The sequence below is a fragment of the Salvelinus sp. IW2-2015 genome, linkage group LG18, assembly GCF_002910315.2.
Source record: "Salvelinus sp. IW2-2015 linkage group LG18, ASM291031v2, whole genome shotgun sequence".
Taxonomy (NCBI): Eukaryota; Metazoa; Chordata; class Actinopteri; order Salmoniformes; family Salmonidae; genus Salvelinus; species Salvelinus sp. IW2-2015.
Genome location: NC_036858.1, coordinates 15,798,776 through 15,811,260, shown reverse-complemented (window position 1 = coordinate 15,811,260; position 12,485 = coordinate 15,798,776). Strand labels below are relative to the sequence as shown.

The 12,485-nt window shown below is 43.0% G+C and overlaps 1 protein-coding gene across 2 annotated transcripts in view; it reads left to right on the top strand.

Annotated features, from left to right (window-relative positions):
* LOC111978726 (gap junction gamma-1 protein-like) overlaps positions 1-12,485 on the top strand; it is a 52,145-nt gene that overhangs the window by 4,591 nt on the left and 35,069 nt on the right. The window contains exon 3 of one of the 2 annotated variants that reach the window (XM_070448348.1): positions 3,715-3,806. The exons of the other annotated variant lie outside the window; for it this stretch is intronic. The gene's annotated coding sequence lies outside the window, so the exon portion shown is untranslated. The remainder of the gene's footprint in view (positions 1-3,714; positions 3,807-12,485) is intronic. 2 annotated transcript variants of the gene reach the window in all.

The window sequence follows — 12,485 nt, the reverse complement described above, 5'->3', positions numbered from 1 at the left end:
AAGCCAGCCGCACCAATGTGTCGGAGGAAACACCGTGCACCCGCCCCTCGGTTAGCGCGCACTGCGGAGTCGCTGGAGCGCGATGAGACAAGGATATCCCTACCGGCCAAACCCTCCCTAACCCGGACGACGCTAAGCCAATTGTGCGTCGCCCCACGGACCTCCCGGTCGCGGCCGGCTGCGACAGAGCCTGGGCGCGAACCCAGAGACTCTGGTGGCGCAGCTAGCACTGCGATGCAGTGCTCTAGACCACTGCGCCACCCGGGAGGCCCGTCAAACAATTTTTTTCTGAGGTCTTGGCTGATTTCTTTTGATTTTCCCATGATGTCAAGCAAAGAGGCCCTGAGTTTGAAAGTAAGCCTTGAAATACATCCACAGGTACACCTCCAATTGACTCAAATGATGTCAATTAGCCTATCAGAAGCTTCTAAAGCCATGACATAATTTCCTGGAATTTTCCAAGCTGTTTAAAGGCACAGTCAACTTAGTGTATGTAAACTTCTGACCCACTGTAATTGTGATACAGTGAATTATAAGTGAAATAATCTGTCTGTTAACAATTGTTGGAAAATTGTTGGAAAATKACAAACTATAGTTTGTTAACAAGAAATTTGTGGAGTGGTTGAAAAACTAGTTTTAATGACTCCAACCTAAGTGGATGTAAACTTCTGACTTCAACTGTATATACTGTAATCTAATCAAGGCTCATCCTATATACTGTTGTACACACCTTTCCTTTGCTGTACACAGCTTTTCTCTTCATATACTGTCCATTTCACACCATTATATACATTCAATKCATTCGGAAAGTATTCAGAACCCTTGACTTTTTCCACATTTGGTGACGTTACAGGCCTTATTCTAAATTTGATTCAAATATTTTCCCCTCCCCCCATCAATCTGTTCACAATACCCCATAATGACAAAGCAAATCTTTTTTTGAAATTTTTGCTAATTTATAATAATAATAAAAAACTGAAATATTACATTTACATACAGTACTAGTCCAAAGTTTGGACGCACCTACTCATTCCAGGGTTTTTCTTTATTTTTACTATTTTCTGCATTGTAGAATAATAGTGAAGACATCAAAACTATGAAATAACACATATGGAATCATTTAGTAACCGAAAAAGTGTTAAACAAATCAAAATCTATTTTATATTTATTCTTCAAAGTAGCCACCCTTTGCCTTGATGACAGCTTTGCACACTCTTGGCATTCTCTCAACCAGCTTCACCTGGAATGGTTTTCCAACAGTCTTGAAGGAGGTCCCACATATACTGATCCCACATATGCTTTTCCTTCACTCTGCGGTCCAACTCATCCCAAACCATCTCAATTGGGTTTAGGTCGGGTGATTCTGGAGGCCAGGTCATCTGATGCAGCACTCCGTCACTCTCCTTCTTGGTCAAATAGCCGTTACACAGCCTGGAAGTGTGTTTTGGGTCATTGTCCTGTTGAAAAAAGAATGATCGTCCCACTAACCAGATGGGATGGCGTATCGCTGCAGAATGCTGTGGTAGCCATGCTGGTTAAGTGTGCTTTGAATTCTAAATAAATCACTGACAGTATCACCAGTAAAGCACCATCACACCTCCTCCTCCGTGCTTCATGGTGGGAACCACATATGTGGAGATCATCCGTTCACCTACTCTGCGTCTCACAAAGACACGGAGGTTGTAACTAAAAAGGGGTAAAAGTACCAAAATATAAACAATATATAGAAACAAACACAAGTGTACGTTGTGCTGGGGACATTAAAATGCCACTCTAAAATGTGCAGTTTTGTCACACAACGCAATGCCACAGATTCCTCAAGTTTTGAGGGAATGTGCAATTGGTATGCTGATTGCAGGAATGTCCACTGAGAATTTAATKTAAATTTTTCTACCATAAGCCTCCTCCAATGTCATTTTAGAGAATTTGGCAGTAAGTCCAACCAACCTCACAACCGCAGACCACGTGTAACCACACCAGCCCAGGACCTCCACATCTGGTTTCTTCACCTGTGGGATAATCTGATACTAGCCACTCGGACAGCTAATGAAATTGAGGACTATTTCTGTAAAGCCCTTTTGTGGGGAAAAACTAATTCTGATTGGCCAAACCTGGCTCCCCAGTGGGTGGGCCTATGCCCTCCCAGGCCAACCCTTGGTTGCGCCCCTGYCCATCGTGTGAAGTCCATAGATTAGGGCATAATTAATTAATTTCAATTGACTGATTTCCTTATATGAACGGTAACTCAGTAAAATCGTTGAAATTGTTGCATTTTGCTTTTTATATTTTTGTTCAGTATAGTATTGGTATTGAAGCCAAAATTTGGAGCACTTAGCGTTTGTGATCTAGCTAATGATTAGCCTAAACAAATGCAGTTGGGCAACCCCATGCTTCAGCCATCTATAGCCTAGCCACTATGCTACTACATCCGTTAGGCTACAGGAGAATGCTCATTGCTAAAATAGCACACCTGCCTGACAATATGAACCATGTAGGCTATAGCTCTTGGTGAAAGAGCCAGCCCTAAAAATACGACTTTTTGCCAACATGGGCTCATTTCTGGAGGGGAAAATTAGCAGTTATGTGGCACGCTGTTGTGGAAATTCTGCCACCACAACACGCAACCCTCAAAATTAGTATTAAATTACATTTCAAGTGGCATAAAAAGGTCTTAAATTCAACTTCATGGAGCCTGCACATACCCTGATACTGTATTATTATCTAGCTAGCATCTCCTCTTGATTATGTTATGCGGTATACAAAGACAAAACAATAACCAGGGCTGGAAATACTTTACAATAAAAATACTTCAGTTAAGCAGGTCACTGGCCACAGTTAGTAACTCATTTTGGCATGGGGGAATCTGTCCTGCTTGAATATTGGCAGAGGGACATCGCTTCAATTCATGCTCTCTTATTGGGTCTCTAGACAAAGAAAAGCCTTACGTTTAAATGTGCCTCTGTGTTTTGTTCCCGTATTGTCTCCCGGGCCTTAGTGAATCCCAATGACATGTAAGATTAAAAATCCTGTCGTTCGCTATGTAAACAGTGGCGGCTCGCCACAGCCATTCGAGCTCATCAGAACGGCCCACCGCATCATCTAGCTCCAACGGCCCTCTCGAAATAGAATGACTGACTCCTTTTTCTTCAGAGACATATTTAGATTAAGTCACATTTATGGTCTGCACCATAATACATGGTTAGGCTGTTTTGGTCACAAGACAACAACAAAACATCTCCATATGTACTGTGACCTCCAGGACATGGTGAAAGGGAAATACTTACCCTAAACTTTCGGCCCTAGTTTATATTTCCTTTCTTTTTTAGCATCTGTTTTAGACCATTTATTTTGGGTGGATGGTTTAAATCGGGTGGGAAATCTTAACMTCGTAACCTGTGTGGTGGATGCAGGCTTTTGTTCCAGCCAAGCAGTGATTCTGCTTGTCAACTTAACACTGTCTTCCATCTTGGTAAGATTGCCCCAAATCTTGTTTAAATGAAGCAAGCCCAATCTTTAATTGAGAGAAAATGTAATGTATGAAACTTAGTGTCTGTGTCTGACCATATGTGTGCGACTCCGTCAATGATGTTTCTGAGAACATGATAAATTCTCTATCCCTCTTTCGTCATCCCTCTGTCTTTATGCTTTCTTTATCCTCCATCAGCGGGGACCCCCAGACAACAGCTCCTTTCATCCCTCTCTCACTCCCCACAGCCTGCCCTCCAGTTGGGCACCAGCCCGTCAGTCCTCCCCTTGTTCCATAGGGGAATGCTGTAGCCCAGCTGGGCCACACCCGCTTAACTATGGTGAGTTGTACAATATGTCCCAGAGAGAAATATCTCTAGAGAAACGGCACAGAAAATTGCCAACAAGGGTTTTGCCACCAAGTACTAAGTCATGTTTTGCAGAGTGGTCAAATACTTATTTCCCTCATTAAAATGCAAATCAATATATAAAATTTTTGTCATGCGTTTATCTGGATTCTTTTGTTGTTATTCTGTCTCTCATTGTTCAAATAAACCTACCATTAAAATGTATCATTTCAGGGCCTCCCGGGTGGCGCAGTGGTCTAGGGCACTGCATCGCAGTGCTAGCTGCGCCACCAGAGTCTCTGGGTTCGCGCCCAGGCTCTGTCGCAACCGGCCGCGACCGGGAGGCCCGTGGGGCGACGCACAATTGGGCTAGCGTCGGGTTGGAGGCGCGCTGTGTTAAGAAGCAGTGTGGCTTGGTTGGGTTGTGCTTCGGAGGACGCATGGCTTTCGACCTTTGTCTCTCCCGAGCCCGTACGGGAGTTGTAGCGATGAGACAAGATAGTAATTACTAGCGATTGGATACCACGAAAAAAAAAAAAAGGTATAATTTCTTTGTCAGTGGGCAAACATACAAAATCAGCAGGGGATCAAATACTTTTTTCCCTCACTGTAGTATTTGAAGGACCTTAGGCAGCGATTACAGCTTCGAGTCTTCTTGGGTATGACGCTACAAGCTTGGCACACCTGTATTTGGGGAGTTTCTGAGGTCCTGAGGACTCTGGAGCAGGTTTTCATCAAGGATCTCTCTGTACTTTGCTCCGTTCATCTTTCCCTCGATCCTGACTAGACTCCCAGTCCCTGCCACTGAAAAACATCCCCACAGTATGATGCTGGCACCACCATGCTTCACCATAGGGATGGTGCCAGGTTTCCTCCAGACATGACGCTTGGCATTCAGGCCAAAGAGTTCAATCTTGGTTTCATCAGACCAGAGAATCTTGTTTCTCATGGTCTGAGAGTCCTTTAGGTGCCTTTTGGTAAACTCCAAGCGGRCTGTCATGCGCCTTTTACTGAGGAGTGGCTTCTGTCTGCCACTCTACCATAAAGGTCTGATTGGTGGAGTGCTGCAGAGATGGTTGTCCTTCTGGAAGGTTCTCACATCTCCACAGAGGAACTATGAAGCTCTGTCAGAGTGACCATTGGGTTCTTGGTCACCTCCCTGAAGATTCTTGGAAGTTCCAAACTTCTTCCATTTAGGCCACTGGCTTGGTTTTTGCCCTGACATGCACTGTCAACTGTGGGACCTTATATAGACAGGTKTGTTCCTTTTCAAATCACGTCCAATCAATTGAATTTACCACAGGTGGACTCCAATCAASTTGTAGAAACATCTCAAAGATGATCAATGGAAACAGGATGCACCTGAGCTCAATTTCGAGTCTCATAGCAAAGGGTCTGAATACTTATGTAAATAAGGTATTTCTGTTTTTTTTTGTTTTTTTTATAAATGAGCAAATTTAAATAAAAAAAAACAGTTTTCTCTTTGTCATAATGGGGTATTGTGTGTAGATTGATGAGGAAAACATTTAATTTAATACATTTTAGAATAAGGCTGTAACGCAACAAAATGTGGAAAAAGTCAAGGGGTCTGAATACTTTCGAACCTTGTTCTGAACATCTCTAAAACAAAGGTCATGTGGTTTGGTTAGAAGAATGCCCCTCTCCCCACATGTGTGATTACTACCACTGAGSGTTTAGAGCTTGAGGTAGTCACCTCATACAAGTACTTGGGAGTATGGCTAGACAGTACACTGTCCTTCTCTCAGCACATATCAAAGCTGCAGGCTAAAGTTAAATCTAGACTTGGTTTCCTCTATCGTAATCGTTCCTTTTTTACCCCACCTGCCAAACTAACCCTGATTCAGATGACCATTCCTACCCATGCTAGATTATGGAGACGTAATTTATAGATCGGCAGGTAAGGGTGCTCTCAAGCGGCTAGATGTTCTTTACCATTCGGCCATCAGATTTGCCACCAATGTTCCTTATAGGACACATCACTGCACTCTATACTCTTCTGTAAACTGGTCATTTCTGTATACCTGTCCGAAGACCCACTGGTTGATGCATATTTATAAAACCCTCTTTGGCCTCACTCCCCCCTATCTGAGATATCTACTGCAGCCCTCATCCTCCACATACAACACCCGTTCTGCCAGTCACATTCTCTTAAAGGTCCCCAAAGCACACACATCCCTGGGTCGCTCGTCTTTCAGTTTGCTGCAGCTAGCGACTGGAACGAGCTGCAACAAACACTCAAACTGGACAGTTTTATCTCAATCTCTTCATTCAAAGACTCAATCATGCACACTCTTACTGACAGTTGTGGCTGCTTTGCGTGATGTATTGTTGTCTCTACCTTCTTGCTCTTTGTGCTGTTGTCTGTGCCCAATAATGTTTGTACCCTGTTTTGTGGCTGCTGCCATGTTGTGTTTTGACCATGTTGTTGTCATGTTGTGTTGCTGCCATGCTGTGTTGTTGTCTTAGGTCTCTCTTTATGTAGTGTTGTGCTGTCTCATGTCGTGATGTGTGTCTTGTCTATATTTTTTATAATAATTTATTTACATTTTTAATCCCATCCCCCGTATCAACAGGAGGCATTTTGCCTTTTGGTAGGCCATCATTGTAATTAAGAATTTGTTCTTAACTGTCCTCCCTATTTAAGTAAATGTTAAAAAAACTAAATAAATATAAGGAAGGCAGCTTTTTATACGAGAGCACTGGCTGCCAGACCCCCCCCCCCCTCCAAATGTGTTTGTTGAAGTCTTACACAAGTTGAAATGATGGTTTCACAAAATTCATAGCCGTCAGCGAAAGGCTATCTCTCTCCCTTTTTCCTCTCTCTTGCCATACTCCGAAGCTGTATTAGATTATATAGACCTTTCCTATCACTTCTCATGATTTTGCTGGTGCATGCAAGTATCCCATAAATGCGCAATGGCTTTTGGCCGGTCAAAATCACGGTATCTGGGATAAATAAAAAAACACGGTCTTCTTGCTTTCCAAGAATGTAAAGCTGATTTTGTGCGTTCAATAAAATGTTTATAGCGAGAGGGAAAAAAACCTTAGGCTAGCTGCGAGAGGAATGTTGTTGACTTACCCTGGAAATCCCATTACAGGTTTTAATTCCTTACTGTACCTATTTGAAGTACAGTACAATTTAACCAGCACCATCATGAAGTAACACTGAATCAACATTTCACTGTAAAGTCCAGATTTTCTCTGCCACTCACAAATCATTGCCCTCCTTTGGCTTATGCACTCTGCTGGATCTCCGTGGCTTCAAAATGAGTCAGCTGAAGCCCTGCTGTGTTGCACTGTCATGAAAGTAGACAAAAGAGACCAAAAAGAGGAGTAGTCGACAGATCTGGAGTAGTACCCACTCCATCCAGGGGTCTTGTCCTATCGCCCCAAACCCCTTCTTTAGGAGCAAACGGCTAAAATGCCTCACTCTGCAAACCATAAGAAACCGTTAGCCTTTCCTCTCAAAGTTTGTGGTCGTCTTAGAGAGGCACACACCGCACTGGGTTTCTTTTTCAAGTACCGAACCACAAATAGCTCTTTTRCTAGAGCTGCAGGAAGCTGGAGGCTGCTGTTGTGGGGCTTTGAGACATTCTGTGGCACCGGGATGGGAAGGTGCGCTGCACTCTCCCGGTGACAATTTTAGTATATACGGCATCCACCAGTGCTCCTACCTCGCAACCAAGCCACAAAGACTTTTACTGGCAGATTAGGATCAGACAGAATGTCATGGAAGAATTTCTTCGAGACCCCAGAAATGATTTGAAATAGAGAATACCTGTAAAAATTCATTACTGCCACAAACAGATAATAATACATAAATATATACCATCTGTCCCTACAGCACACTCCTTGAGGACAGCAGAGTCTCCAGTGTTCAGTTGGTGGATGTATTACCATTTAAAAACCTGGAAAGGAATCAATGTCAAACATTCACTCAAGTCTCAAGGCACAGTATAAACACTGTAGCCCTTGAACACTGTACTCTATCTTTTGATTGAACACTCAAATGATGCTGTTATTTAACTTGAGCATAGTGGCTGATTTAGGAACAGTGTTAAATCTCCACACAGAGCCACCTCGTCTCTATTTTTCTGACTTCAAAATGTAGTACCATTGACTGTATCCAATCCCTTAAACCAACTTTGTCGCCCTCTCTGAATTCTCTTACAAAGTTTGTTTGTTGAGTACACTAAGTACAAGGTGAGAGAGGAGTAAGAGGTTTCAGTGAGAACATGCTTAGCGAGTGGACTGGGGAGATTAAAAGGGAATAACTTTCCGTAGATCTGTCCGCTGGACTGTGGTTCTGTTCAAAGTGCTCAATGGTGACCCTGTTTCAGACCATGGATAGAATGCGATGACTATTGTTTCTGCTCATGTCACCCATGCTGTTTGTGTGTGCGTTTGTGTGTGTGTGTGTGTGTGTGTTAGTGTCATGAAATCCACATGGTCCCAGTTTTGCCAGATCTTCATTTCCGCCCCCTTTGGCGATATACAGTAGAGCTGTATTTGGTTGCCAGATTTTGGCCTGTACGGCATTGGTTTAGTTCAACCTGAAGTATCTGGGTGAGAGACTTAATCTATAATATACATGACTTACTGCGAACCATTCAATTAAGCCTATTTAACCTCTGTTCATGACATTTACTGTAAATGTACATCTGTTCAACACTGATACTACATAGTCATGTATCAACCTAACCACATCTTTAGAACCTACCATTAGTGAAGTTCAGAACGAGAAAATAACCTTCAGACGGGCTAAAAAGGAAGTACATTTAGCCTTTAGTACCCTACAAAATGGGGCATGTTCAGTGAAGGCTTTGCTTGGATTTCCCCCACAAACGCTCCAGTTCTGTTGCACCTCTACCAGATGTTCTTCTGACGTTCAATGTCAAAGAGAAAGCAGAGGGAAAAAATGGGAGATTGGAGGCATGGCGAAATACCAGAGCACCTTACTATCACAGACATCTGTGTTTTAAGATTCTTTGGTTATTATCGTTATTGTGCAGCAGCAGCAGCCTAAATGATGGTGACCAAAACCAGATGTGAAGGGTTGCACTGGACAATATCTCTTTCCTGACGTTGTAGAAAAGGTGTGTGTGGCCTAGACTTTTGGAGTCCGCTGTCCACACTCATTCAGACAAAGTCACACACATACACACACTCCTTGTGGGAACCCGAATGCACCCAGTCTGTGCCCCGAACACATGGGACGTTACACAACCCAGGCAGATGGTGCGTTTTTGGCAGGCGGCGTGACTGTTAATGAGACAGGTCATTATAGCGTCCAGGCCCCCATTCATTTCTTTCAGGGTTAGGTACCATAGACCGCATGAAATAGCAGCTAGCCAAGTGTGGTCAGACGAGATCACGGAGAGTCAAAAATGCAAGTGAATCAAAAGCCAATGTTTGTTTATCCAATGCAAAACAATGCGTAGGATAGATATTGTTCATCATGTGCTCGCTGTAATAATTCCAGATGATTGTTTGTGCCATGCCACACATAGCAGTTGTTCAATGGACGGGTCAAGTGTATCCTCAAGCGTGGCCCTCTTCCCCTTTTCCTCTTTGTCTGTCTCTCTATTTCTATCCATCTCACTCATTCTCTTTCTCCCCCAGCACAGGCAAGTCAAGGGTATTCACATGTGACACCGTATGAGACTAGATTCTGGAAGGGGGGACACATGAAAACACACACACACAATCTCCTCATAAATCAGGACCCTCTCAGTATTTCCGCCTTGCATCAATGACTCAGGGAGACTTCGTTGGCACGTAAGCAGCCGGCCAGGGAGAGATGGATGGAGACAGGGAAGTTGGAGGTCGCTCAGGGTTAGCCCAGTAGGTCCATGGAGCAGGACACGAAAACCTGTGTAAGCCGTTAGTGAGCTAGCATAAGGCTAACCGTAACCCACTTCTCCCTCTTGCAGCTGAGTGTGCTAGCTAACTACTCAAGCCTCCATAGTGTGGACTGTTGTTGTGTCTGCTCCTGCTGCTACTCCACACAGCTAGTGTGTTTTTGCCTCAAGCAACACTTCACCTCAGCCTACACTAACTCGAGTCGCTAATTGCAGCACACAGAGGTGTGTTAGGATGCGGCCAAGCTATATTTAAAAGCTAAAACGATGCGCACTCGCATTTTAATTCAATTATCACGAAAGGGGAAGAAATGCTCATTCTGTCGGGTTTTTCTTCTCTCGTATTTGCTCGTCGGCACGACTAACTGTTCCCTTGATGAGGCTTTCTGGGTTTCGTGGATGTTGTTTGGACCAAGCGAGTGATGTAATTTTAGCACTAACAACTGGAGATGAATTAGGGACTTCACAATGAAAAGATTAACCTTTCAAGATATCATTTTACAAAACACGAAATAGAAAGCCTATCATTTTCCAAATTATCCATGAAAGATAAACAAAAACAGTGCGGATAGATATAGTTTCCGTGTGAGGTGAGAGAAGATAATAATGTCAAGCCAAACAAAAAAGACTAAATTAGCCGTTTGGTGATTGTTAACGTGTTTGTGGACAGTTTCTTCAAGCCCCAAAGTACTCCCAGGTTGCTTATTTGTGTCGTGTTAAATCTGCACTCAAATGAAAAATGTACAGCGTAAACAGTATCAAGATAGAAAGGCACTCCACGAGATGTCTGAAAGTAAATCATTAAAGTACTATAATCTATGTGCTAATGTGCTTAGCATTATGAATAAGTACATGTAGGTAATGGGGTTACCACAGTCAATCATAGTTTCCATTAAATGCATGACTCGGGTGTGAATCCCATAGAGATTGTAGGCATTGAGACGGATGCCCCTTATAGGGGTTTGAAGGCAGATTCCATATGCCACGGTGCTTATGGGCTTAAAAAAGGTCTCGCCGTTTCCAATTTAGTTTCGAAATAATTGAATAGCCAGGCCTTTCGGGTTTTGAGAATGGAAGGATTTCAGATAATGATCCATATTCATCCATCTGTAAATTGCCCACCCAATCTTCCTACCTCATCCCCATACAGTTTTTTATTTTTTATTTACTTTTCTGCTCTTTTGCACACCGGTATCTCTACTTGCACATCATCATGTGCTCATTTATCACTCCAGTGTTAATCTGCTAAATTGTAATTATTCGCTCCTATGGCCTATTTATTGCCTACCTCCTCATGCTTTTTGCACACACTGTATATAGACTTTCTTTTTTTCTACTGTGTTATTGGCTTGTTTATTGTTTACTCCATGTGTAACTCTGTGTTGTTGTCTGTGTCACACTGCTTTGCTTTATCTTGGCCAGGTCGCAGTTGTAAATGAGAACTTGTTCTCAACTAGCCTACCTGGTTAAATAAAGGTGAAATAAAAAATAAATAAATTCGACCTAACCACCACCACTGCTCCCCTTGCTTGGCCAGTTAGCTTTACCTCCCTTCTACCCCTACCTAACCTAGCTAACCACAACCACAAACGAACAGTATTTCTTAAGATTGACAATGAAAAGCTAGCTTAAATTTGTCCAACATTACATTAGCTTGCTGGCTGAGCTAGTCACGCTTCATATACAACAAATGGAATGCTGCTAACCAACCAACCAGCTAGCTTGTGCTGCACACACAATGCTGAATACATCCACAAAAAGCAAGCTAGCTACTGTTGTAGCTAACATTTTTTTGAGTGTTCATCTGTTTTGATGACACAGCAGCGCTGCCTGTTCTGCTGTGAGTCTGTGTAGTAGCCTCACGAATCCGCTGCTGCTGCTGCTGCGCTCAGCTGACCCAACGTTACAAAATCTATGAACTGATTCCCTCTTACTTTTTGTGGAAGCATGTTTACAACTTGAGACTAATTAAACCATTTTTTAAATTGTATTTATTTATTTCACCTTTATTTAAACAGGTAGGCTAGTTGAGAACAAGTTCTCATTTACAACTGCGACCTGGCCAAGATAAAGCAAAGCAGTGCGACACAAACAACAACACAGAGGTACACATGGAATAAACAAGCATACAGTCAATAACACAATAGAGAAAAAAAGAAAGTCTATATACAGTGTGTGCAAATGGCGTGAGGAGGTAAGGCAATAAATAGGCCATAGTAGCAAGTAATTACAATTTAGCAAAATTAACACTGGAGTGATAGATGTGCAGATGATGATGTGCAAGTAGAAATACTGGTGTGCAAAAGAGCAGAAAAGTAAATAAAAAACAATATGGGGATGAGGGAGGTAGATTGGATGGGCTATTTACAGATGGGCTATGTACAGCTGCAGCGATCGGGTTAGCTGCTCGGATAGCTGATGTTTAAAGTTAGTGAGGGAAATATCAGTCTCCAGCTTCAGCGATTTTTGCTATTCGTTCCAGTCATTGGCAGCAGAGAACTGGAAGGAAAGGAGGCCAAAGCAGGTGTTGGCTTTGGGGATGACCAGTGAGATATACCTGCTGGAGCGCGTGCTACAGGTGGGTGTTGTTATCGTGACCAGTGAGCTGAGATAAGGCGGAGCTTTACCTAGCAAAGACTTATAGATGACCTGGAGCCAGTGGGTTTGGCGACTAATATGTGGCGAGGACCAGCCAACGAGAGCATACAGGTCGCAGTGGTGGGTGGTATATGGGGCTTTGGTGACAAAACGGATGGCACTGTGATAGACTGCATCCAGTTTGCTGAGTAGA